Source organism: Clarias gariepinus, chromosome 21 (genome assembly GCF_024256425.1).
Source record: "Clarias gariepinus isolate MV-2021 ecotype Netherlands chromosome 21, CGAR_prim_01v2, whole genome shotgun sequence".
NCBI lineage: Eukaryota > Metazoa > Chordata > Actinopteri > Siluriformes > Clariidae > Clarias > Clarias gariepinus.
In genome coordinates, this window is record NC_071120.1 from 17,213,928 (window position 1) to 17,239,418 (window position 25,491).

At 40.2% G+C, this 25,491-nt stretch overlaps 1 long non-coding RNA gene across 2 annotated transcripts in view; it reads left to right on the forward strand.

Moving 5' to 3' along the window:
• Positions 1 to 442: 442 nt before the first annotated feature.
• The window catches only part of LOC128509877 (uncharacterized), a 38,035-nt gene continuing 12,986 nt past the window's right edge, over positions 443 to 25,491 (forward strand). For both annotated transcript variants that reach the window (XR_008356081.1, XR_008356082.1), the window contains exons 1-2: positions 443 to 691; positions 13,871 to 13,966. This is a non-coding gene — a long non-coding RNA (uncharacterized LOC128509877). The remainder of the gene's footprint in view (positions 692 to 13,870; positions 13,967 to 25,491) is intronic.

Genomic DNA, 25,491 nt, shown 5'->3' on the forward strand with positions numbered 1-25,491 from the left:
TTTTAAGCCATGCACTGTTTTTTTTTTCTTTTTTCCCCTGCTCTAATAATGTCCTCGCTGTGTTTAAAGAGGAGAGGGTGAGCGCGTTCCGTCAGTCTGCTCGTGTGGGGCAGAAAAAAAAAAGCTCGAGGCAAATTCATTAGCGCAGTCAGTGCGTAACCTGCTCTGGGAAACTGGGGGGCTACAGTCCACGCCAATAAGGGGAACAATGGCTCCTCAGTTCAAGTCCAACAAAAGACCTGGCCAACTTGTTTGAATTTCCGAGCACGTCCTTTCTTTCTCTCACAGAGACGGAGAGGTTCTGTCACCCCCTATACCCACCCCCCACCCATCTTCCCCCACCCTAACACACACACACACACACAAAAAAAAAAAAAAATCATGCCATGCCAACCCTTCTCCGCTCAACAGTGCACTTTTTCCCATTTGGTGCTGTAGACAAATAGGTTATGGGAAACTTCTCGACCCCTCCTCTCTGTCTCCCCCATCTCTCGCTGTCTCTCAGTCTCTCACACACACTCTCGCGCTGTCTCGAGCGCGCGTGGACTACCGGAGCAGGGAAGCACGCGTAATGAGCAGAGTATTAGCGGCAATTTTGAACCACAGGCGCACAGGGTGGACTCGTTAGTGAGACGGCGTTTTGCGCACCAGGAACGGATACTGCATGCATGGAAAGACGCTTGGACCGAAAGTGAGTACCGTCCTTCCGTATAGACCGACATGACTACACTCATTTCCTTGTAAAGTTTCTCAAGCGCACTTCCAATCCATCTTTGTCGCGTCACTTGAGTTAAACTTTGCAGTTTTACCTCAAAAAGTAGCATTAATGTGAGTTTTGGTATTTAAAGGGACATGCATATGATCATAGCTTAAGTTAACTTGACTGTCCATGGAAAGTCGTGCTTTACCATCCGAAGAGTGGACTTGGAGTATTTGTTCAAGCCAAAAATCTCATATTTTAATATCATACTAACACGATGTATTCAGTTTTACAATCAGCTTAGCCATTTTGGTCACACAAAGTTAATTAGTCTTGTGGCCAGTATTATGATGTTGCACTCAGCATATATATATATATATATATATATATATATATATATATATATATATATATATATATATTGCCTTGCTGCATTCAGGGTTATGTTTTCAGGTGGGTCAAACATTTTTTTCATGCTCAGACACAGTTCCTTATTTAAAATATATACAAAATTATAACTGACAAAATTACTTGATTTCAAATGTTTTTTTTATTAGTACCATCAGTGATTAGGCACTCCAAAATGTGTTTTAAGTAGCTGTGCTTGTCTCAGAAGTTATATATCAAATGTGTGATGTCAAATCAAGGCATGTAAAGCAAACTCATAGTTTTCTCATAAAATATCAGTGCCTTTCAGTAGATGGAGACTCCACACACGGAATATATCAGGTGCAAGGCCTGCATTACTGTTTCAGAAAAAAAAAAAAAAAACTAGAACCCACAAGTCATTTAGTCAGCTAATTCGGTCATGCATCAATGAAATTATCTGATGTCATCAAACGATCAAAAGTGGGGAAAAAAATCAAGAAGAGTTATGTGTCTTGTTTTATTTAATGAACTTCCTGGACAGTGTAATTAATTCACACAATGTGAGTGTGTGAGTCTTCACTGAGTTCCACAGTGAAGAATAATCCTAATGTCTCTAGGTACCGTTTCACAAACAGCCTAAAAAGGTAGTTACTGTACTACTGTATGATACTGTATTGTTCAAATCAAGGTTTAGCTGTCGAGGTATACTGTAACGAAGACAAAAAAAATCAAACACATGCAATTAGACAAGTGAAAACTTTATTGAATTCCCACACTTCCTAGGTGGCTCCGTAATACACACCACCCATCTTTACTCCACCAGCACATCATACCTGCACACACACAAACATACGCACAAACGTACACACACGCCATCACTTTTGGTTATTGCTATATTTTAAGTGTTTTTTCCCACTTCCTTATTTCTCACACCTTTTTATAACCTCATTATCACAAAGACTAGATTTAAACCATCCCTTTACATTTCAGCTATGATGCTGCATTATTTGTTCCTTTTTATTTCCTAAAGGATTCCCAAAATATTTACAAAAAAAAAGGAAAAAAAAATCCCACATTCTCACACACAATTACAGTCGGGAAAATATCTATAGGCCTAGTAGTCTATTCATTATTCTTAGCATCCTGCAAAGCGAAGTAAATACATTTTTTATCTGTCTGCCATCGCATGGAATGAAAGTCTGTCACCTAAGCTGTGATATCAGAATGAAACATGCTTTGAAGAGGATTATTTGTAGTGTTAGAATCCAAATAGCTTGTCACACATGGAAAATGGCAGTCTCTGCTGCTTTGGGAATCTCTCTGAAAATGGAGATGGTCAGAGTAAAAGGTTACAGACTGCCTTACAGGAACAGAAAATAAAGGCATCTCACAGTCACACAGATTGCATAAAGGCGACTCACAGTCTCAGTACACAGCCAGGCCAGACTCAGTAACTACAACACTGGCCATGCATGTCTTCACTGCGTACCTCCATTTTCTTTAGCTACAGTATGTGCTCAGAAATCTCCATCTTCAGGGAGAGAGGCGTCGTTTTCGGTCGCTATCTCTCTCTCTCTCTCTCTCTCTCTCTCCCCTCCTCTCCCCTCCTGCGATGTCACTTCTCTTCCACAGCGCGGCTAAAATAGCGCGTGCCGACGGCGCACGCAAATAGCAAACTCCGCGTTTCTAATGACATCATCATTACCTTAACACTCCCGCTGGTCCGAGACCTTTGACCTTGTGTGGTTGGTCCAGATTATGCTAGTGGATGACTGTCCCCCTCCCCTTAAGTTCGTTCCCCCCCTTTAGTCCCTGAGATGGCCCTATTGCCTTTCCTCAGACCGGTGGTGGCAGCGGTGAGACGGCACACAGCGGAATTTCTCCTCCACGCGCTTTATTACGGCAGCTTGTTTTTTTTTTCTTTTCTTTTTTTCTTTTTCCGTTTAATGCGTCTCCGCACACGGAGCCCGTCACCCCTCGTCAAAATGATGCAAAAAAAAAAAAAAGGAAAAGCACGAGCTCTATATTTTGTGGCGACACCAGCGCAGTGTTATTCATATGTTCCCTCTTCCTCAGGAATCGGATTTCTGCTTGTGTAAAGTGCTTCCGCGGGATAGCGATCACCGCCTGCGCTGTCTAATAGGACCAGAGGAGGCTTTTGTAAAATTGCAATGCAAATGAGGGCCTGTGCAAGGATGGCTGCACCTTCCTCACCGCTCGCGCCCTCCAACTCTAATATTGGTTTATGTCACGAGTCCGGGGGATTACAGCATACTAGCCCAGGCTATAATTTGTGCATCTTTTTTTTCTTTTCTTTTTTTTTTCTTTTCTTTTTGTACTTCTGAGGAAAGCGTTATTTTTAGCTGCACTTTTGCGGGCACCAGTAGTTGTGGACACACCACGGGGGACTACATGATAATTAAGGAGTTGCTTTAACAACTTCACTATAGTGGATGTGCACCAGCGAAGAGCACGAGGACGGATTAGTGTCAACTGGAAGCGAGTTGTTATCTTTGGTTATCTAGCTGTATGAGTGTGTTGGCCGTCATAAAGCTAGATAACCGAAAGTAAAAACTGCCTCCATGCTCATCGACCTCTGTGGATGCTGCAAGACTTGATGGCTTTAAGAAAGTGTGTGAATTATGTGGTGGGATGTGATGCAAACATTCAAAAGTTTTACATACACTGTGAAATGAGAGAGAGTGAGAGAGAGAGAGAGAGAGAGTGGTAGGGGACTTATGTGGGGTTAAGGATATTTTTAAATCCCTCTATGCACTCGCACATGGCGAAATATAAATATATATTTGTATTATATATTTACTTTGATTATTAATGATCTTTTACTTATTGTATTTAATTAATGCAATAGGGAAGAATTCTTTCTTTACCCACATTGCATGAACTTTTGTAAGTAACAATAAGTGAAAAAAAAATGTTCTTTTTTTTTTTTTTGCTAAAGTCACGCTGTTTTTAAATTAATTTCTTTAAACATGTATTTGTATTTCTGCTCTGTCGCTTTTGGCCAGGAAACGGCGCTGGCATCCCAAACAGAAATAATTAGGACATATACAGAGTTGACAAAAAAAAGAAAGAAAAAATGAAAAGGGGTGGGCACATGGGATAGCGCGAGGAGTTTGGGTGGTGGTGGTGTTGGTGGTGGTGAGGGGGAGTCGCTCCTCCTTAATTGATTCCGTTAAAACGGTGCACAGGAGATGTGAACGAGCGGACGCTCCCATTCCCACGCTCGGGGGCAAGCGGCGGTGCCACAGGCCGAAACGAATATGACACACAGAGCCGGCGGCGTTTGGTGGGCTTTAGGGGTGGGTGTGTGTGGGGGGGCCTCGAAGAAAAGGGGGGAGGGAGGGGGGAGGGGTGGCAACAAGGGTCATGAAAAGACGTCAAGTGCACCCGGACTCATCTGCATCACTTTAGAAAGCGGCGGTCCCCATGCAGCGCGCGCGCGCGCGCACGCGGGCCCCCCGACCAGACGAGCTGCTGCAGCACTAACGGCTCTGAGCGCGCGCTGGGCTGGTGCACGCCACAGTGCGGCCCTCTGTATCAGCAGCACGCTGGAGTGAAACTTCTGTCTCCTTTATAAAACTATTTTATTGTGCACTTCAGAGTAAAGCCTCAACGCAGCCTACAGAATAAAGAAGCTACAGGCGCGCTGAAAAGATGACATCACGTCCTTTGTGCTCGCATTGGAGCTGAACTTGAGACCTGGCAGAATTCCTTTCAGTCGCAATGACGCCCATATTGTTTATATTATCATCACAACATGGCGCTTCAATGCAGTCTGGTGCACCAGACAAACCCCGAGGGTAAATCAAAAAGGGTCTAAACCAAATAAAGAGATCAAAGGGTATTTTTTAAATCAAACGTAGCATTTTTGCAAAATTTGATCTTACACACCAATTGAACTGTGTTACACTTACCTTCTTCTTTTTATTATAATTTTTATTATTACTATTATTTATAATAGTAGTAATAATAATAATTAAAATATTAATAATAAATAAAATAATTATTAATATTTTTTTTAGGTGGTGCTGTTAATTAGCCTTTTATTTAAAAAAATCATTCACAGTACCTGTGTCACCGTGTGTGTGGGACTGCTATTATCCAACCCATGAACTGTTCAGGTACAGAGCCCAACTTAGACTCAATGCAGAGTGAAACGGCTGCCTTGCCCTTTGAATGAGTCCTTGTTGTCAAGACATGACATATCGATGTTGTCTCAAGCATTCAAAGCAAGCTGAATAGGTGAGGCTCAACAAACAACTCTCTTTTGCACTTTGAATTATGAAGATTCATGCTGCTAACGTGGCCTGTTTCTCTCATTACTGCGATGAAATCAGTGTATACGAGCTCAGACATTTTTCAGTTTTAATAGTGATTAAAAAGAATTTAGGACAAATTTTTGGTAGTACCAGTCAGCATTTGCTGTTTCTGCACCCATATTTGTCTGCGTTAATCAGTTTAAATTATTTTAATATCTTTTTTTTCTTAAGCCTTTGCTGGCTATCCCTTTATTTCACCCATTCTAAGTGAGTCTTGTAGGCGCAGGGGTTGGAAAGTCATTCGAATCTATTCTAAATGTCACCGCTGCGATTTAATGCAGGGATGTACCACAGAAAAGGTGGTGAGTGGACTGGAATCTCTGCAAATTATATTTTGAAGGAGTCTTTCATTATGGCAGTGCCACATGCTTTGAGTGATAGAAATGGGTCACATTTTTCAAGGATATCAGTATTCCAGGAAGCCAGTATATGCTCGGTGTAGAATAGCTGCTGCGGTGATATGCTTCTTAGAAAAATGCATGCTGGGATTTCTCTTAAGGTTTATGCCTTACCAGCCCATATCTGACATACAGTATTATTTTCGCAAAGGATAAAAGAGAGCAAAATTAAAAGAGATTACATCCTTTTATTCTCTGCTGGACATTTGATGTGTACATAATGTATGGCCATGTAATGTATAAGGTTTACCGAGATCACTTTAGCGCAAAGCTGCAAGTGTAATAAATGTTCATGAGCTAGGCTACGCTGTATGAAAGATTTTCTTGATTGTGTGTGAGAGAGAGAGAGTTGCGCACATTTACAGTGAACGGAGGAAAAAAATCCTGCCTTTTTGATTGGCTGAATAGTATAACCATGGCGACCGAGGCAGCTTATAAGTATTCATTGGGTGTGCAATCTTCATATTTTGGACTACTCCACTTCCCTCAAATGCCAAGGCCTCTTGTCTGGCTGTTCTGCTGCCCTTGATAGTAGGAAGTCTCATATTCACATCCATTTATATTTTTAAAATGACTTCACCATGGACCTTTTTAATACCAATATACTGTAATGGCAAATTTGCACTTTACATTTATATAATATTGGATGGTAAATGGGTTATTTCTCCTACAACCTTGTGTACATTTAGGTGCAGTGTAGTTTAGGTTAGAGATGACTTGTTTTAAGAGGTTTATTAATAACAAAAAAATTAATATGATAAGGCGATATAGTCATAATTATATATTTTGTAATGTCATCATTAGCTTTTAATGATAGTGTCTGGATAAATGATGAGCTTTGATTCATTTCTAATGTTTTTTTGTTATATATATATTATATATATATATATATATTTTTTTTATTTTATTTTTTTTACAATGATTAGTGTACAAAAAATGGAACACACTTAGTAGGATAAGACAGAAATATATAACAAATAATTCTAGCAGATGGTTTCATGCAATAATACATTTCTATTATTAGTCTATAGTAGCTCAATATAGGTGGCGACTGAAGACAGATTGACTAGCTGATTGTTCGAGGCTGTAAGTGGAGGATTTAAATGAGCAGAATGCTGCCAGGAGCTGTTGGTAGTCCCGCCCCTTTTATGCGCCAATCCTTGTCACATGTACCTTGCTTTTCACGTTGGTTGGTGTCGCTCTGGCAACCGGAGGTGAGCTCAGAGGGTGCATGTGAAAGAGTATCACCGTGTGTGTATGTGTGTATGCATTTGCATATGTATCTGCGGTGTTCGCTCTAAACGTGTATGTGCAAAATTAGGTGTGTTGATGTGTGGTCCAGTTGCTCAATTTCCATTAAGTCAAATCTCTGTTCATTACACTTGTACACTCGTGTGACGTCCTGTGGGTTTATGAGATTCTTTATAAACAGGGATTGTATTCTTGCATTCCTTTTTATTGCTTAAAAAAAATAACCAGAACATCCATGTCTAGCCAGTGCAGCCCAGTTGTGCAATAACCTAACCTGATATCTGGTAGCAGAGCTTTTGTCAGTGCTCTTCTGAGTGTTTGTATTAATTACATTCCTTGGAAGTACCATGGAAATGATCTAAAAGAAAGAGAGAAAGAGAGAGAGAGATGTCTTTGGTAAGAGGTTTAAATCAGCTCTAACACTGAGCAGGTGAGAAAAGCTTGTAGAAGCCTTGATGAATGATTTAACTCATTTTAAGTGCTTCATTGTACCAGTCCAAAGATCTATCATTCCTTATACTAACTTACCTATATATATATATATATATATATATATATATATATATATATATATATATAACATATATATAACATATATATATATGTATGTACTGTATATATTTTCTGCTGTATGATCATAAACAATTAAGAATTCCTTTGTAATACAAAACCCCGATTTGGTACAGGAACAAGGCTGTGTGCATCTCTTAGAGGTGGTTTTAAAGTGCAAAACTGGACGTGACTGGCTGAGTGTCCATTGCAATTCTGCTATGCTCTGCTGAATTTAAATTATGCAAATGCCTCCCTGCTGTAAATAAATAGCTGTAATTGCACTGAGAGAACCTCAGTCCTGTCAGATGCAAAAGCTGAAATAATACATTAAATGAACTATTCACTTATAGTGTGTGTGTGTGTGTATATATATATATATATATATATATATATATATATATATATATCTGACAGCAAAATAGAGAAGATAATGTAATCTATTTCTTTATTTAAAAAAATGGTTTAACAGTATTAAAAATAATTTCTAATTTGTTAGAAATGTCCTCTACTAGAAATTAAATTATGTGGGTGACACAAATACTATTTCGCACTTCTCAGAACCTGATTTCACCACAGTCCTAATTATCTGGGCTATATTTAGATGAGACAGAATAGAATTAACAAGAGAATATCCAAACCCTGGATCTGCCATCAAATCCGTGATAAATTGACTTTACTCCGTTTGTAAGTGGTCACCGTTGTTCCTAAACGTACGTGCCCTCCAATTAAATAATTTAAATGCCGCATCTGTCACAGACACTGGCTACGTCATGCAGTGAACCGCGCTTACATTAGAATCCCGACTTTATGCAAATTTGATGAGCACCACCTCATGCATATATGCGGCAGTCCCTGGAGCTGGATGCTTAATATCCTTATTAGAAGGAGGGCGGGCGGGGTGTGGGAGGGGGATTAAAAATTGATGGCAGAGGTTGGGTAGGCAGATTGTACCCTTCGAATTTGCCCACGAAGTGGTGGTGCTGGGTCTGCAGCCGGTTCTGTGCAACAGCGCTTCCTTCTTTCAAGGTGCCACCATCTTAAAGGGCTTAGCAGTGGCGAGCACGCGGAAGAGGGTAGGGACCTAAAATGTCCGCTGGCACAGGCTCGTGCGTCGTCCTTGCTAACGTGCGCTCATCAATTACAAAATTATCCAGTATCACCAAAGCCGTGCATGCTGAGCGACTCATTTGCATGCATCGACTCCCCCTCCCCCCGTTACTATCAGTTTTTATGCGAATGGCTCGTGGCAAGCAGCGGTGCGTCTTATCCATGCACAACACGCGCCCTTTGCACAAATGCAGGGTGGAACCCAATGCACGTTATCACAGACTGTATTCATCTATAGCACCTCATGATCGCCCGAAATTCCAAATGAATATATATTTGCTACGTGGCCTGTGGCTAGATCCTTGATAAACCATTATATTCATATTTAAATCTTCTGAGCACTAATCTAACTTTGGATAAAAAAAAATAAATAATTGAAGGCATGACCATATCTCCGAAAGATGCCAATTACTGTCAGATAATACTCGGCTCATTTTTAACACTGATCGGAAGAGACTGAAATTATCCTTATTAACGGTCTAGGTTTCTCAGATCCATTCAAGTCTTAGTGTCATCGTAGTTCATCCAAATCTGCAAATTTCTGTTCACTGTTTCAGCAGGCCCACTCCACTCCAGTGTCTTAATTATTTCAAAGGTGGCTGCTTAAAACAGGGCATCGCCGCAGCGCCATTTGCATTTCGCTTTCATCTTTGTAAGCCCTCATGGCACTGTCGAGGCAAGTGTGCGGGAAATGAGTCCTAATGCTTGCCTCCGTGCACCCACACCCATCGTACTCGTACACAGGCGTGAATTGGCACATGCACACGCACACACACACACACATACACAGGGGCTCATATTCAATTGCAGGCATATATGCAGGCATACAACAAAAGGGCTGCGCATGCACTGAGAGCATTTCCATGCCGAGTTAGGTGACGAAAAAAAAAAAGAAAAAGGTAGGCACATATCTTCTGTGCGCGGTGATGTAAAGACCAGGGTCGGACCCTATTGTAGCCTGGTCAGGTAATTGCCATGGGTGAATAGAAGCACGGAAGTGCAGACAAAGTATTGGGTTCATTTTCTACTTCTCTTTTTGTGTTTTTACTAGCAGCACTCACACCTGCAATCACATGGTAATGGGCTTCTTTGGAGGTCTGTGAATTTGGCGTCGAAGGGATTGTCAGGGAAGAACAAGGTCTTCCATGGGGAAGCGGCAGCGTGGCGTAGTTACAGCGACTGGACAGCTCTTATACGGTGTAATTTGCCTTTGAACAAACCTGGACTTTTGATCATATGGTGATCGGTAATGATGTTATGTATAGCACTGGCTACCATCAATCATTTGTGTGTGTGTGTGTATATACATCACCCAAGAACATCTTCCGTGTTTGTGACACCTCTGTATGCCCCATTATTTTTCGAATCTCCAGTTCTGGGCGTGCATGTAAATATCCTTCCACCTACATCTCGTAGTCTCACCTCCAGGAAGCCTCGATCGTGTTGATTAGTGTGAAAATGTGCTCCTGGGGTGTTCTGCGAAACTCCCTCCCCCTCACTCACACACACACACACACATGTACACACACCTGATGTGTGGAACACCCCCCCCCCAAGACTGCTGAGATGAGATGAGTGTAATTAAATTCCTGCATGTGTTAGGCCAGGCCTGTCAGCAGCTAATAAATGGAAATGAGGGAGTCTCCAGTCCACTGAAATAAGACAGCAGGGCATGGAGGGCAGCCAAAGGGGAGCCAGGCAGACACTTAGGCTGCAACGCGGCATTATTTCCTCACCACACGAACAACATGCACGTTGGAGCTTGATAGATATTGTGGTAAAGATTTTTTATAAAGTCGTTACTTACTGTATATGATTGTAAAATCAATGACCTGTGCAACATTTTTTTTTATTGTCACTCTGCAAAACATTTCCTCTTGCATGGATTTGTGGCTGATCAACTCGGCTCAACCCTCAACACATTCGGTTGTCTCTATAAAATAGTCACCGTGCGTATTGTTTTGCTTGAATTTGCCCATGACGCATGCACTGCATGCTTTTTCCTCTGCTTTGTTTGCTGGGAAGAACCGTCATTTTTCACCCAGCAGAAGAGATGCAGGCTGTCAGTGGGGGAATCATACCTGGTTCCATGCTAGACCAGTCGCCCCTCGTACAGCCCAGTAGCTGCTGATTGTCAGTGTGGGGTGCTGGCAGAGAAATGCAATAACTCTAGACACCCAGGCTGTGGAACTGTAGAGGGGGAAGGGTGAACTCGCAGCCTGCCAACGCCGTGTGAAAAAAAAAAGAAGAAGAAGAAAAAAAAAACCTGCTTTTGGACGAAAAACACATCCTGCAGGCTAGACAAACACATGGACCTGCTTTGCTACTTCCTACCACTTCCTATGCTCTTCCTTATCAGTCTGGAGGTATCTGTCATGGCTGTGGCCTGGTATCGTGTAATTATAGGCACAGACACCGCAAATATATACGGTGAGAGAGGAAGTGGTCGTGAATACAGTTTCTAGGGATACAGTAGGAAGCTGGCGAGACGATTTATTCATTTACTTTGGAACAATTGAACTTAAATTGAACTTATCTACTTCTCTTTATCTTACTTTTTGTGTCTTTTGGCAAAAATTCATTATTGCACACTGTTTTTTTTTTTGTATAAATGAATAATGTTCAATAAAGTGGATTGTTTGTTTCACATCAACTCGACCATATGAACATTTATTTCACAAAGTCTGCTGTTTCACCAGAGTCTGACAATCAACTCAACAAATTCATGGATCTATGAGATATATTGTCTCATTTATTTATTAAGTTGCTATTAAGCAGTAATTAGCAGGTAATTAAGCCTTAAACTGTGATGTCATCTAATTTCAAACACATCTCTACGAATCATACATACAGCTTTGTCTCAGAAATGATGCCACTCTCCACTGACCAGAGAACCAGCACATAGCCTAGCGCAGTAGCCTAATAAGACGTGACAGCTGTCATTCCTCCTTTGACATGTTTTGGGAGAGGAACACCATCACTTGGACAAAGCCTGCGCTGCTTTTGAGCTTGGTACAAAATAAACTGTTGCCCTAAGTGTTGTTTTGGCAAGACAAATATTTGCAATGTACAATGTATTCTAGCTTTAAACTGCAGCAATATAAGCAAAGCTGCGAAAGAAAGACCAAAATCTCATATGATGATCAAATTCCTAGACTTTAATTAGACTTTATAACTTAAATATGACTTTAATTTGCCTTGTAATGTATTAAATCTTACTGCGAGATGGTGAGATAGTAACTTTTTTAATTTTATACATTAGGAAAGGTATATCATTTAAAGGTACCTCTAAACATAACTTTAACCATTGTATTTCATATGAGATAAGATATACTTCATACATCTTATCTGCTCATCTGGCATAAATTATTACAAACTGGCAAGTGTGTAATCATATTAATTGATAGAAATTAGTAAAATTGGATGTGTTTACAATAAGAATTGTTTGCAAAAATTGTTCAGTCGTCCATAAAGAGAGCAAAATCAGTCATGCTTTCAGGGAGGTAAAGGTATCACAGAGGTGTAAAATATACAGTATAAACAAATACATTACGATCTCTTGAGCATAATAAATGTATATGGAATATTGCTATAGCAAGAGGCGTCATTTTTCACAAGACAATTGTAGCAAGAAGAGGGGAAGCAAAAGTTTTTATAAAAAAAAAATCCTAACATAAATTTTAAGAAACTAAAGTATTCACTGCAGGATATGATGGTGTAGTGGTTAACATTGTGGCTCGGTTTCCTCCCACAGTCCAAAGACATGTAGATTGGGCTAATTGGCGTAACCAAAATGCCCAGAATGTGTGAGTGAGTGTGAGTCCAGGCACAACTTGTGCCATGAGTCCCCAGGCATATAGACTCTAGGCCTCCTGTACAGGATAATCGATATAAATAATGAATGAGTGAGTGAATTTTTAAAGTAAGCACAGTTATGTTTTCTCACAAAATCAAAGCTCATGAATTTACAGGTAAAAGTTCAACAAGATACATCAAAGTCAAAAGTAACTGCTTACAGAAACAAATGCAAGTCCGACTGAAATGTCTTTAAACTGACCATTGCTGTAGGTCAAAGGCATTGGACAATGGTTCGGAAGGTCCCAGGTTTAAATCCCAAGACCACCAAGTTATCCCTGTTGGGCCCTTGAGCACGGCTCTTAACCCCCAACTGCTCAGATATATAATAATAATTAAAAAAACAAAAAAACAAGATCGCTTCGTATAAGGGTGTCTACCAAATGCCTAAGATACCCTTAGGTAAAAATAAATAAAAATAAAATAAAAAACAGTTGCTGTTAGATGTCTCCTGTATCGCCATAGCGAGCTGCCAAAAATGTTGGCACCTCTATCCTGTATGGACATAGTTTCATCTATCACATCAAGCAATTGCTGTCCAAATTGATCATTTTTAACAAAGGTAGATAATTAATATTATGGCGTTTCGTTATTTCCCCTTTTTTTTTATTATCTTCTTTTTTAATATAAGTACTTCCAGAAATCTGACTGCTAAATCTTGCTCATCTGCCTGGATATCCACTGACTTTATAAGAGCACTAGAAGAACTACTTTGATTTATATTGACTATTTTCTTATATTGCCATTTCATGATGTTAGTATTATAAGGTTTCTATTTGGCTGAAGTGCATTTTGAGATGAAGTTTATGTGGTTAATTCAAACTCCTCAGAACAGAACCTCATCATACTGAAGTGGGTATGTGTTTCGGGGTTCGCCTCACCCAACAGGTGCATCTCAAAGAAATGATGATGGAAAGTGTTGATAAGAAGTTAGGACTGCAGAGAGTGTGTGTGTATTTATGCACGTGCGTTTTGGTTGTTGGCTGCACAGCAGTAGATCCCAACGAAACAACTGACAAAAGAGACATTTAGTAGTGTAGCCACAAGACTATATCTGACAGCACATTTAAAATTGAAATTGTTATTTCAGTTCCAGAGTTTCAAACTTGGACCTGTATACGTGTCAGACTACAGGGTGAACCGCGAAATGTTTTACCTTTCTCATTTTCCCTTCATCACTTGTGAAAACTATAAGCATCACATACGAGCAGGAATGTTAGCCTGTAGTGTTGAAATACTAAATATTTATGAATCTGTTTTTTTGTTTTGTTTTGTTTTGTTTTTTTGATATTCTGCAGGAGCCGGTGGGAATATGACCACCATAACTGACCAGCGGAAGAGAGTGAGGCGAAATGGAGCTGTCTGTTTTATCCTGCAAGAAAATCCAGCATAAGGTGAGTCTAGGGGAAAGAAAAAAAAAGAAGAAAAAAAACAGACAGCCAAAATTGGAAAAAACAGACTAACAATTTGGTCAGTGATGAGTAGTCGTTGGCAGTTGGACTCATAAGATTTGTTTGTCCATGCTCAAATGAAGGGTTCCCCCCGTTTCCTTTTTTCAAGCATGTTTTTGTGTCTATGTGTGTGTATGCACTACTTGCCTGCAGCTAAAAATAAAACCAGTATGCTCTATTTTATCATTGCTCGATGGTCAGCGGTATTAGCATATCGCTCCAGAAGCTTCAGTTAACACAGTAAATATTATTTATCCCCAGCCAGTCTGGTGCTTCATAAGAAGAGAGCAACAGCATCCCTAAAGGCTTTGACTCTGTCTCTACATTAATGCACTACATACAAATGAAACAGAGTGATGGAAAATCTTTAAGATTTAAAATGACCATTTGGTTCGAAACCGAGTAACTGTTTTAGTAGAAATGTTCTTATTTGTGGATATTTTAATAACTGTACATGTTAATTTAAAATAAAATTGTAAACATGTTCATGATGCTATCTGTCTTGAAATAAAATATCTTTAATGATTATTACGCATAAATCTATTATAGTGTTATTCTGTTACGGTCCAAAAGGCTTTGCTCATATAGAATATAATAGACTAAATTCTATTTATAAAAAAAAAAATCTGTCAAACCGTACACTTGTTTTTAAGGAGCTTACAGTTAAGCTGTTAAATAATAAAATAAAAAAATAAAAAAACAGGCCCTGTAGACGAGCAATACTTGATGTTAATTACTGTTGCTGCCAGTTGGATATGAGCTTTTAAAGCCAATTAAAAACAGGATGTAGAGTTCAGTCAAGCTTTGAAAACTACACATCCTCCTGCCTGTAATCTGGAGGCTCAGTAATGATTTTTGATCAAAGGTCATGGTCTCGTTCAAGTACATGATATAAAGCATAGCACCGTCCCTGTGAGTGTGTGCTAAACTAGAAGCTATTTAGGAATATCAGCAGCAATTGATCACTGGAATTTATTATTTTTTTTAAATATAGTTATGTAATTGTCGTTGCTCTTTCATATATCACCAGTCTGTGAATTAGTTAATTAATTGAATTTGCCGTTCACACTAATAAGTTCAAATCTGTCCTGTTTGGAAACTGATGCATGCTGCTTCCTGATTCGGTTTCTCTAATGTTTTAGCATGCATGCTATTACCGTCATTCAGGATTCTGTGAAACCATATAAACCAAGGTCTTCCCTGGGTATCCGTCACTACGATGTGATTAGCATTAGCTCAGATGAGCTAATGAGGTTCAACTGCATGGTTGTAATTAAGCATAGATGCTAAAATGAGCTCATGCAGACAACTTGGAGCTCCAGTACGCCTGTTCAGTTCATCTAATGTTGACATTTTGTTTTACACAGAATGTATTATATTGTTTTAACATTATCTATAATTTATATTTGTAAAACGTATCCATTTGTCATGTCAGATTGTTAAAAAAACGAAAAAAAACGCGATCCCGATTTTACGGCTAATACTCGGTAAATAATTCCGCCCGGCGTTAGTCCTGCCCAGAGCTGTCTTACACACCCCATGACATTCACACATAGCACATTTCCCCTCCCTTCTTGTTTCGAGAACCTTCTTCAAAAAGAAACGTATTGCGCTAATCAGCTTTTGATCCTTATTCATCTTCCAAATTTTCCTCCTTCCGGAAAAAAAAAGTGATCTAGTTGAGATCTATAATTAAAGATGATAGAGCAACATTGCATTCATTAAATATCCAAGTAGCGAACAGGATGTAATGGTGCCGTGCTGCACGAATTTAACCCACATCATTATTTTATGCCGAGAACAAAGGCTAAGGAGCGCATAGCAAAAAAAAAAAAAAAAAAAGGATGCAAATGTATGCAAATCGCTGGCAGCAAGAGGCAAGAGGAAGGAGTGGATAAGATTGGCTAGAGAAGACGCACAGCAAAAAAATAAAAAAGAAGAAGAAGGGGGGTGTTTACCTTCGCAAAGCAGCCATTTCGAGGCGATTGTGTTTTTTAAATATTTCTCCACGATTACACCGGAGATGAAGTTTAAAGGCTTTAAGGGGTCATGTTAATTTCACCTGCTTTGCATCAGGCCCTCAATTCATTATTGCCTGAGCCGTTTGTACTGTATACGGACAACCCCGCTGTTAACTGGAATGGTCTCTTCTAAGATAATGCAAAGCAATGAATATCTCGCTTTCCCTCATTACAGGTCACCGCCGTCTCTATTTGCTCTTTTTTTTTGTTTTTGGTGAGCTATTTTTTGAATAGATAATGTGAATAAGTTTTTTTTTTTCAAACTGCGTATGATGCAAACACGGGTTCGATTCATGTAGGGCGTTTTAAATGAACTGTTAAATCCATAATCTATTTCTGTATGTCTATTCCGAAGTCACTGTGTCCGTTTGATGGGAAGTGTGTGCAGAAAAAAGATTTATAGATATTACAAATCCTTTTCTCATCATTACCTACAAAATCCAAAATTTTGTAATTTGATAACGATAACGGTTTGAGTAATAGGCTAATACGTTACTCACGAGGAAATATTAATAGTTGTCCTTTAGAGAGCGATTAACTGTTGTTTTCTGCTTTTTATGCGTTTTTTTTTTTAATATATATTTCTGCATTCGCAAAAATCAGTGAGTCGTACGCAGGAGCACATAAAATCAGATTAAAATAATGTCCTTGTGCAGACAATGGTACATTTATGATTGTAACACACACACACACATACACACATGTCTGGGCCTCTTCTCAGACCTCAGACACAATATAGTGCGAGAGGGGGCTGGGGGTGTGAAAGCATAGACAGACACTTACAATAATGCATAATGATGTTAACATTCCTGCATGTCTAATAGAGCAGCATCAAACCACAGACTGTGTGTGTGTGTGTGTGTGGTGTGTACAGGGACAGGGAGGACAAAAAGTGAGGATGAGGGGGGGGGGGGTGTAAAGAGGTAAAGTGCTAAATTAATTCATGCATCTAACCCATGGCTGCGTTTGGACCCTGATCTCACGGCACACTGTCTCCATCCCGGCGAGGGAGAGGACGGAGACAATACAAAGACGCATCTCTCTTCGCCACGCGCATGCATATATGAAATAAATCGCACCTGCCAGACAGCAGTGGCGCTTTCCCCTCACGCGTGCCGCCTCTATCGTTCTAATTGGGAGCTTAGAGCGAGGTGAGATTGTCCCTTCCCCGTTCCTATCATTTTGTTAACCTCACATCAAGCGGAACCCCCTGCCAATGGGACCAGACGAATTGGATATGAAAATAGAAGTGAAACGTTTGTCAAGGGAAGGCAGACGACAGGCCGGGCGAGAGAGGGAAAGAGAAAGGGAAGGACAGGGGGAAAAAGAGACAGACAGAGCGACAGACGTCGTCTCCCGAGGAGAAGGCGGGCAGCGAAAAAACTGAAAAAAAGCTCATCTTCCATGGCCACCCTCGCCTCGTCTGCATTGCAGATCCTTCAAAGCCTGGCAAACGTAGCACCGGAGCTGAGGAGTAGCTTTACATCCTTTATACTATCTATGCCTCGGCTGATTTTTCTTTCTTTCTTTCTTTTTCCCCCCCTTTACCGCCCCATATTTTCCCCCTCTTCTGGTCTCCATAAAATGTCAAGTTAATTTCCTGGGTGGTATGAGCTACACCTTGCCATGCGCCTTGTGTGTGAGGTTTGTGTGTAAGCGTACATACGTGTAGGTGCTTGTGTGTGAGGTGGAGTGTGGGGGAAGGGGAAAGTAATGGAAGTAGATAGAGGTGGAGGTAGGAGCATGGAGAGCATGCCAGTGTGTATGCATGGATATCACTATATGTGTACGTGCATACCTGTGAGTGTGACAGGGAAGTGTGTGTTCATATGACCTATGGGAAGGTGTGAAGGGTTTTTTGATGTGTGTGTGTGTGTGTTTTGACTGGTTCAGCCACAGAAGCTCCAGATCACTTTATTATTATGTGCAATTTAAAAAAAATATATATATATATTTCTGGACCCTTGTGAGTGTGTAAATGTGTGTCAATGCATAGTTTATAGTTTACATACAGTACAAGTCCATGTGCTGGCATTTCCTCCAGTTTGACCCATAACTGCTCACGTTCTCTTTTTTCCTACTATTCACATGCATGCAGAGTCTATTGTAAGGACTGGACCTGGTTTCGAAATATCTAAATTAACAAATGCATTAAAGCTGTTCTTCTATTCAGCTGCAGCTCCAAATAAATACGGTTTCCTTGTCCTAACAGTGCTACACGGTTCCTTCAATGCTTTGAATGATTGGTATTTTTATTCAATTTGCCAGGTGTGTGTGTGTGTGTGTGTGTGTGTGTGTGTGTGTGTGTGTGTGTATGCGTGTTGACCTTTTTTATTTGTTTTTTTTTCTTCTTTGTTCCAATAACTCATTTTTGAGACACTCTTACCATCTAAAATGGGATTTTGATTTCCATATTGAAGTGCCGTGAGATGCCAAACCATTTCCAAGCACGAAAATAAATGTAGCTTGCAAAACACCATTTAACATCGAAAGGTTTTTTTTTTCTTTCTTTTTTTTTTTAATGTAAAAAAGGTAAAAAAAAAAATGCTTTCTTTTTCTTGTTCTGTTTAACTCTGGTGTTGTATTCTTATATCCCTATCATTATAGTGTGCTCTTGTGTGTGTGTGTGCGTGTCTGTGTGTGTGTGTGTGTGTTTGGGACATTCAGAAAGGGTGTGAATATGTAGTAAATGTGTGAGTTTGTGTGTGTGTGTGTGTGTGTGTGTGTGTGTGTGTGTGTGTGTGTGTGAGGTGATAGTATCCAGAAACATATTCTTGTGGAACATTATACTATGGAGGAAAAAGGGATAATGTATTTGTCACTCTTGCTTATGCTGATCTATGCCTCTGCCCTACAAATGTCACATCCCATAAGCCCCAAAAAATTACACCAGCCCCACCTAATTAGGCATATTCATGAAGCTGCTCTGCATACTGCCACTAGCCGAGTGGGCAGCGCCAGGGAGAGACGCGTCTGTCTGTGTGGGGAGTGGGAAATTCGCACATGCAAATCCGCACCGCTACGGACTTCTCCCTAATGTGATGTGGAAATGTATGTGAAAGCAACGCTGCGATTCTAGAATTACTCACAACTGGATCTGCAGCAGATGCTAATAAAGCGGCGACTTGTGACTTTTAATATACGGACGGGTGACACATTAAAGAAAAAAAAGGTAGTTGAGGTGTTGTGCCAGAACAGGTTGTGTGTATAATAATAATAACAATAACAACAACAACAACAACAATAATAATAATAGTAATAATAATAATAATAATTATTATTATTATTATTATTATTATTTTATCATTTTTTAATAATAATAATAATAATAATAATAATAATATACACTATAAGCATTTTCCAGTTTCGTTTGCCCTGTCAATGTGTGTGTGTGGACTGGCAGGTGTGCAAATCAGAGCAGGCGAGTCTCGCATGCACGATGAGGACGTAGATTAAAAGGGGTCAAAAAACAAGAGAGATGGCGGGAGCAAGAAGACAGGGAAGACAGAGCAGAGTCGTGTGGCTTGTAAAAGGGAGGAAGCGGTAAAAAGAGAAGTCGGCATTTTGCCATGAGAGCGCTCCTTCCCCTCGTGGCCCTGAATGCCTGTTTTTGTGCTGCGTGCACAGAGCAGCCTCAATCAGGAGCCCTCCAATTAATTAACATCCGGAACGGAGGGACGCCACGGCTTGGGTAAACAGCAACTGTTCTCTGCCTGGGGTTCCAAAACAAGGGGGCGACAATAGTGCCATTGTCCTGCCACCACTTATTGAGGGGGGGTGGGGGGTGGGGGGTTACTGGGGGTGGAGGGGGGGACCTGGGTTTGGGTGTATTTATGCGTGGGAGTGTGTGTGTGTATGTGTGGGAGCGAGTGAGGAAGAGAGAGAGAGAGAGAGAGAAGCAGTGGCAGGCCACTCTCCCATGATCCCATTACCATAGACGAACTCTAGTGCATCCTTCATGCCAGCTGCAGGGAGAGAGGGAGAGAGAGTGCAAGTCTGTCATAGCATCTTCACATCAAATCTATCTGCAAGAGGACAAGAGGGTGGGGTTGAGAGAGAGAGAGAAAGAAAGAAAACGAAAGAAAGAAAGAAAGCTTTGTTGCTCGTTATCATGGATGAAGTAAGAAATCCCAGTAAAACAGATTAGAAGGTTATTTCTGCTCACGTTATTCTCTTTCTATGACCATGTGCTCGGCTGTGTCCAAAATGATTGATGAATGCATACTCGATTTCTTGCCTCGAATGACAATTTCCTAACATTGCATCGGTTGCATTATAGTCTGTATATTTATCTAAAAAAAAAAAAAGCAGGGAAACACCATGAACAAATATGAGGCTGCGTAGAGAGAAAGTCTTCTGTAGCGGCGCTCAGATCTCTCCCTGGCCTGTCAACTCGTTTCAAATCCGCAGCCCCGTCTGTGAAACTCACTGTCTGCTCCTTATCCGTGGATATGTTAAATCATATATGACATTTCAGGAGGCCATTTTGTTAATGGCTAGCGCACAGGAATGCACTCGGAAACCTTGGAAACACTCCGAAGTGAGGCCTTAGAGGATGAACCGAATCCCCCCCCCACACACACACACACACACAACCGAATCCCCCCCCCCCCCCCACACACACACACACATACACACACATACACATATACACACCATCACCACCACCATCACCACCATCACCATCACCACCGCCCACTATTGCAGCTGGAAATAGCTCTTGCTTTGCTTTGACGAAATGAAAGCCGCAGACGTATAGAGCCTGTGAGTGACAATGACAATTGCATATGAAATTGTTAGCCCCTATCCCCTTTGGAGATTTTTGCACGCTGTTAGTGGCGGCTTTTCTGTTCTTTGGATGCTTTTCTGCACTTGGGAAATTGGCTTGATAATGGTTACAGTCTGTACCCAAAATGGCAGGAGTGCACCCCCCCCCCCACCTCCTTCTAAAACAACGTCTGATGACTCCTGTCTGGAATTCCTCTAATTGTGCCCCATCAGCATGATGTGTGTGTGCGTATGTTAACGCTAGTGTGTGTCCTATGTAAGTGGAATAGCAGTGGAACGGACTGAATTGTAATTAAGTAGTAATTACATGGTTATAATACAATATTTAACCTAATGGTGTGTTCTATACAAAGAGAACAAATATATATAAATATATATATTTTTTCTCTTTATTTAAATGTTTTTCTTTAACACATGACTGAAATTGTGTTTTCACATTTCAGTTTTCATTATAGGTTTTGTTGGGGTGTTGTTAGATTCACGCGTATCTATCTCCGCTTTGCTCACGACCTTGTCCTCTCTGGTTCATCGTTCTGCTCACAGACTCGCAAACACCAAGGTATAATTTCACTTGGTCACCGAGTGTGCTTCTGAAACGTCACAAGCCTGGTGTGAGTCACATTTATTTCAAACAACAAGCACGCGGGTTACACAGAAGCACGATTATTTCCGTAAAAAAAAAGGAAAAAAAAGAAATCTTTCGTTTTAAGAGCGGTAGCTCACCCTCACTGTCATATATCAGGCAAATCTCTTGAGTCTTCATGTTTTGTGTCGAGCCATGGGATTCGCTCGTGTACCAGCCCCCCCTCCCTGTTCACCTCTGCGCATATTCCAACCCATTGTTGCGTTTAAAAGAGATGCAGAGGTACATTATCGGGTCCCTTATTAAATTCTAATAAGGGACGTGTATGCCACGGCACTCAGCCAATTTCCAAATCCGTGCCAGGGGTTGGATGGGTGCCTCATTTGCACGGAGAGTCAGCGTCCGTTCATTTGGCCGGCCTCTTCCTTTTAATGGCATATCACTGTGGTGACGAAATGTTATGCACAAGCAAGTAATTAATGTCGACCTGATGACACTTGCATTGGTGACTGGCAGAACGAGCGTCACTCCACTCTCCTGAGAAAGCATTAGCTGGCCGACATGCAAGAAAATGCGTGTGCCTTGAATGCACTCTGTGTGGAGCGGAACAAAAGGATGGACAAAGAGGGAAAGAGAGGAAATGAGAATGTAAGATGATGCAGGTATAGGCATGGGGGAAGAATAAGCAGAAATAGCTTCTGATGTGATCCCAGGCATCATATGAGGCAGAAGGTGCTGAAAGGCTAAATTGGCACTCTAATAGAGACACTTTCTTGCCCAGCTTGTTCAATGTAGAAGGAGAAGCACATATGCATGTTTCTGTATGTCTGCGTTTTGATGCCAGGGAGCTTTAACACTCACCCAGTTGAAAGTTGGGAATATTCAATATTTAATATAGTGAGAGAGAGATAAAGATAGAGAAAGAGAGAGGGAGAGAGTGGAGGAGGAGGTCTGGTGCTCTAATGATTATTTGTGACAGTAGGCTATGTGTGTTGGATCACTCAGCTGAATGTAGGGCACTGTGAGGAATCCTTGCTGCCTTTTTGCTGGTGCAGCCGGCACACGAGGGAGGGAATACCACAGACCCTGCAGCAGATATGAAAATGCAGTTAATATTATAAAAACCTAATGTACAAGAACACACGATTTGGTAAAATTCTTAATCCCAGACCTAGCACTAACCTTAACCTTCAATAGAAACTTTAATAGACTTGACATAAAAAAAAGGATTCAAAAGTTAAACCTTAGAAGATTACAAAATTATAATTGATGTTTGGTTAGGCTTAATGCTGAACCTGACATTTATGGTGATTAATAAATAATATAATGTTTATACATAAAATTCATAGCATTAACACTGGAAAAACGTATAGAACTGTGCAAAAGTCTTAAGTCACACCTTATTTCATAATTTTTTGCTTCCAACAACCCGGACTTTCTTGTATTTTTAATGTAGGTTTCCTGAATAGATTTCAAGGCTTTCACAAAAACCCCTCAAGAATGATTCAAGAAAAAAAAAAGTATACTGGTGATGCTGAGTGCTGAGTGTTTGGAACGGATAAAAGGGGAAATAAGGTTGCTGCTAAAGCTTTTACATAAAGAACCACATTTTAAATTGTATGTTTAGGCATTTGTGTTTTTGTTCGATCAAACTCTTTTGTACTCACCAGCCTTGCTGGACAAAAAATACCCTTATACTCTGTTGAAACTAAAACTCTTCAATCCCATTTTTTGGCATATCTACATTGTAATCAGATTGCTTTTATCTAGTCGGGAATAAATAATCCGCAATGAATCAGATTTTTGCAAATCTGATCTGAACCACATCCAGAGATTATTCGAAATCAAATTCAAATCAGATTCAAGATGTGTCTCAGTCTAAATGCTCCACCCGCTTAAACTCTCCATACGTCAATCGCAACTCAACGTGGAAGTTCCAGTCTGCACAATCACCAATACAAATAGGTGGCATTGTGTAAGATTTGGGCTGCAATTCAAAACGAAGCTAAATCCGATCTGATTATTTTTTATTAACAGTGTAAACAATCAATCCTAAAGATCAGATTTATGAAACAAATTGGATTTGCCTGCAGTCTGAACAAGGCGTAAATGTTCTTTAAGTTTTGCAAGTAATAAATGAAAGGCAAAACTATATTTGTTTCCTTCCTGCCTCTGGATTTTAACTCATCCAAAAAATAATCTGGCCCGAGACCAAATAATGTAATCTGAACCGATCTGTGAGTTTTGTGATCTGTTCCACTCCTAGTGCTGAAAATTAAGTTTTACATAAGTTGATGTGAAGAAGATGTGATCATGAAATATATGTTGGATTTATGTTTCTTTATTATACAGTACCTTGGCCTACAAAATTTTGTATTGCAAAACGCATTTTTACATAGGAAATAATGTATATATACATATGGATATATATATATATATAGTAACTGCAGATAATCTGTTCCAGCCACCCAAAAATATTAACCATATTACCAGTTTTCAATACTATAATCACATTTTTGCGTATAAAAACAATCAAAACATTTAGAATAGACATTTACATGAAGTTCAATTCTGAAATAAATAGACATTAAACCTTTCATTAAGCCTACGTAACTTTAATTTAGAATTCCTCTTTGCACCGGGGAGCTGCATGAAACTGAATGCAGCTCCCTTTTCTTCTTGCTACCATCCTTGCTAACAATCTCGTGACCCATGGTGCTATGTGTTCACTAAATCTTACACAAAATGCAAAAATCCCTCAAGAAAAATATGTAAATTTTCTTTGCCTTGCTTTCTCACATGCGTAAAACTGATGCAAATATCACTCACTGACGCAATCAAGTTTTGAACAGCCCCTTGACGTGTGTGCAACTTATGCGCATGAACAACGTAGGCGCAAGCGGGCTCTCAGTTCGATTCGGTTTAATCATTTGTATGCCTAAAATGTATGCCTATTCTTTGTATGCTGAAGCTAATTTTTGCTAAATTTCAGTCTGAAATAATTAAATAATCAAAAACAAAAAACAAATAATCGCAACTTTATTCATGCAAAATCAGTTAAAAAATTAAAACATACAGCCGGTATCTTTTATTGTGTCTTAATTTATATGAAATCAAACCAAATCCAGTCTAGACATGTTTTGAGACTTGAGTACAGACAGAAAAATCATTTTGTTTTTCTTTTTCTGTTTCTGATCAGGTAGAGAATTTTTAGCACAAAGATCAGTTGTGTAGCATTAGCAGTCATAGCTAAGCTACCTTAGTCTGCGCTGAGCGAGATCAGGCTCTGTAGGTGGTTGTGAGAAGAGGACAACTTTGTTTCTTAGGTGCTTTTATTCACTGGATGATTGTATGTAGGATTAGAAATGAAGCGGAGACTGAGAGAACATGCACTCAAACACACACAGAGTCTGAATCTATGGGAATGGAGGCTGCTGAGGTTCAAGGTCAAAGCCAGAATAGAGGAGCCTGGGGCTGCATTGTCTGCCGTAGCCCCACACCCACCACACACACACACACACACCAGACATCCAGCCCTTAACACACAGTCCCATATATTGCCATATGCAAATTGGTATCTCACCTTGGCACAGCACTCTCTGCACCAGATCTTGGAGTGCTTTGTGTATGTGTGTAGGAGGATGGATGGATGTTACCCTGACATGTCCATGACCTAACATGCATGTTTTAGTATATCTCTAAACAGCCTGTGTACTGTATGCTCTTGGTGAACATTAAAATCAATTTTATGTCTACAAACATTCCATAGCCTAGTCAAGTTTTAAAAAAAGAAACGAAAACAAAAACCACAGCAATGTCAGATCACTAAACAGGCCGGCTCGCGGTGAGAAATGATCTGAGGCCCAGCTGGTGAAAAGAGAAACCGCGACTAGGCCAGAGGAAAGAGGCAGTGATTAGCTCCTTTGTTGGAGGTCTTTTGAGCTTCATTGGTTTCAAAGAAAAGACGTCTGATGAGTCCATCCAAGCTTGGCTGAAACTTTGTATGGTAGACAAACTAAGTTATGGTGGTCCCCCTTGGGTGAGGCTGTATAGCAGAAAGATACAGAACGCTCGCA